Genomic DNA, 3,066 nt, shown 5'->3' on the forward strand with positions numbered 1-3,066 from the left:
TTTTTTTTTTTTTAATTCCCCGGATAGTTCGAGGGTTCTGGTACAATTGTGTCATTCTGAGGCTTGACTGCGCCTCCTGACGATAGCCCTCGGGCTTCCCTGCTAGGTCAGTGTTGACATTTAAGATCTCGTGACCGTCAAGAGGCTTGCGTGGTTGGAAATGCGTTTCTTTGCTTATGACCCGGGCTGGCTCAAGTTCCCGGGAAAGAACGGGAGCCCCCCCGTTTGAGCAGGCTGCGCTGCGCTGCTGGAAGGGACACAAAAGCAGGAGGTGGGAGGAGGAGGGGCGCCGTCTTGGGGGCTCCTGCAGGGCCGGGGGCGCCCACCTGCAAAATGCTGGGGAACTTCTCCCTGTGCCAGAGGGGCTTGGTTGCGCTCCTCGGGTGCTAGCCTGGTCCTAGCTGCAGATGCCGCGTGCGCGGGGCCGCTTTGGGGGAACCCAGCCGTTCGGCTGCATTTCCTGTTAAGTAGGAAAACATGTTCTGTTTGCTGATGTTATAAAGCGGGCGTGTGTTTACAAACGCTCATTGGGGAGAACGCCCGATGGTGAGCCCTCTTCCGGCCTCCCGTTGCCAGCCCAAGTGAGCACTGATTGTGTAGCTGACAGCTGGGGTTTGCTTTTAACAGGAAGACCCCCTTGCTCAGGGACATTGGACTCTCCAGCCTCCAAAAATTGTCCCGAAAGCTCCCTCCCAAGCTGTGCTCAGGCCAGAAGGGAAGGGTCTTGAATACTAAAGCAAGGAAGAGGCACTGGGGCATCGTGGCAAGTTGGTGAGCCCGGAAGCGGTATTTTGGAGCATTTTGGAGAATCGACTTCCCCTCGACCTCAATCCTCTCTCATTCCAGTTCCCCTGTGCCAGGCTCAGGCTGACCACTTGGGGAGTTTCAGCACTAAGCACTGTGCAAACCGCTGTCTGTGACTCGTCCTGGTTCCTCCTCAGGATAAGCCCCCGAGGTTTCGTCCCCATTTTAAAGATGAGGAGACAGAGGTTCAGAGTAACTTGCAAAAATTCCCCAGAACTGGAACCCAGCCCTGTCTTAGGCCTGTCCACTGTGCAATACTGCCCCAGGGACAGACAAGGGAGCTAAACAGCAGAAGCAGGAGGGGCTCTGAGCACCAGCCTGGCACTGAATGACTGTTGCAGCCATTAGGATTTAAACTGGGTGGGAAACGTGTTTGTTTCCAAATTCCTACGCGCCAGACTCCGGCCTCCCAGGCGGTTGCATGCGGCCGTGAATGTTCAGCAAGGGAGGGACTGAGGAATTCCTGTTGGTTTCCAGCTGTAGCATTTATTCCTGCTAGTTGTCTACCCAACATCTGTTTTCATCTTTTTCTAGGCCAGCCATTCTTAGACTCTTTGCATTTTACAAATTCTTGGGGACCCTGCAGAGATTTTGTCAACATGGGTTTTATCTATTGACATTTTCTGTATTAGGAATTAAAACAGAGGAGAATTTACAACACAGGAACATACAGGCATCTGCATCCCGTTGGCCATCAGAGTGAAGCTGTCCCCTGATGCTGGGCAGCCTCCGGGAAACTCCACCGTGAGCCTTCATTTCCTGGTGTTGCTCGAACAGACTGCCACAAACGGGGGGCTGAAAACCACAGAAACGGGGCCTGTCAGCTCCGGAGGCTGCAGGTGTCTGATCAAGGTATGGGCAGGGCCGTGCTCCCTCTGACTCCTCCCCTGCCTCATCCACCTCCTTGCAGATGTCACAGAAGCAGAAAGTCCGAGGTTTGGCCCAGCGAGTAAGAAGAACCCAGGCACCGGTCAGGATCTGGGCTAGACTACTGTGACAAAAGACCTCAAAATACAGCAACTTACGTCTCGAAGTTGGCTCCTCTTTCCCATAGGAGCCCAGGTGGGCAGGCAATCCAGGACTTGAGACTCGAGCTCTGCCACTTCTGAGACCAGAATTGACTTGTCCATGTGTGGGTGCCCAACCTGCCCGGGAGGGAGAGGCAGGGGAGAGCATGTCCTGTCCCTCCAGCGGCAGCGCGTGGTTGTGGCATGTGATGCTTTGCTCCTGTAGCCATCACACTGCATGAGCCCTGTGTGCTCCCTGCAAACCCGGAAGCACCACCTGCATCTGCTGACATGCCGCTCCAGAGACCAGACCGAGCCTGGGGTGGCGCGGGGATGGAAGCCTTTAGCAGGGAAGCAGCACCCAGCTACAGCTTCTTCCGATAGCCTAGAAAAGCAGGGCCCAAAGTGTGGCTTCAGGACGTCGGAGAGGTCAAAATAAATGATCTCCATGATGCCACAAAGACATCCATCGCCTTTTATCCTCTCCTTCTCTTGGGTGTTATTGTGGGTTGAACTGGGCACCCCCAAAATCACGTTTCCCTCCTGCCCCTGCCCAGTATCTGTGAATGTGACCTTATTTGTAAATCTGGTCTTTAAGTTGGAATTAGTTAAGATGGGCAAGTGAGAATAAGCCCTTGTGAGGGTTTGAAACTCCAGCTGAAAGCATGACATGGCCAAACACCCAGCTACAGCCCATCCGTGCTCCTGCACAAAGAGGGCTTCGAGGCCCAGCAAAGGAGCTGGTGATCTTGCGAGGGGTGTCAGGTGGACAGCGATGAGGGGCAGGGGGTCAACTGTCCCTGGATGAGGTGGAAAAGTGGACAGGCTGGATACAATGGGTTGAGGGTTTTGTCCTGCGGGCAATAGCAGGGCCTGTAGGAGTTTGCTAGGGCAGTGAGAGAGTTCCCTGTGGCACTCCCGAAAGGGGAGTCATTCTTTCAACCCAAGACAGAGCTGGGAGTCTGACACAGGGGTGCACAGTTGTTCCTGGGAGTGGTTTTAAACGTGTGACTTGCAAGGAATGGAGGGGGAAGATGGAGTTTTGGGGTGGCCCCTGGGAGGGAAGGCGGGCACAGGGCATCTTGAGATTTCCATAGAGAATTGGGTATGAAATCTGGTTCGTCTGCTTCACTGGTGGCCCAAGAGGCAAGTGGCTTTTCCTATTTGGGCCCAGGATGAGAGTCGGGTACTGGTTTCCTATACAGACTCTGCCTTGTCTCCAGCCTGGCCTGCACTCTGCCCCCCAGGGCCTCCT

The 3,066-nt window shown here is 54.6% G+C and overlaps 1 long non-coding RNA gene across 1 annotated transcript; it reads right to left on the reverse strand.

Moving 5' to 3' along the window:
- Positions 1 to 307: 307 nt before the first annotated feature.
- Positions 308 to 2,149, reverse strand: LOC143645822 (uncharacterized). Its single transcript, XR_013157191.1, has 3 exons — positions 1,830 to 2,149; positions 1,476 to 1,599; positions 308 to 460 (listed from the first exon to the last, which is right to left on the reverse strand). It is a non-coding gene; the product is annotated as an uncharacterized LOC143645822 (long non-coding RNA).
- Positions 2,150 to 3,066: the final 917 nt, after the last annotated feature.

This window comes from Tamandua tetradactyla, chromosome 9 (assembly GCF_023851605.1).
Source record: "Tamandua tetradactyla isolate mTamTet1 chromosome 9, mTamTet1.pri, whole genome shotgun sequence".
In the NCBI taxonomy this organism is placed as follows: domain Eukaryota; kingdom Metazoa; phylum Chordata; class Mammalia; order Pilosa; family Myrmecophagidae; genus Tamandua; species Tamandua tetradactyla.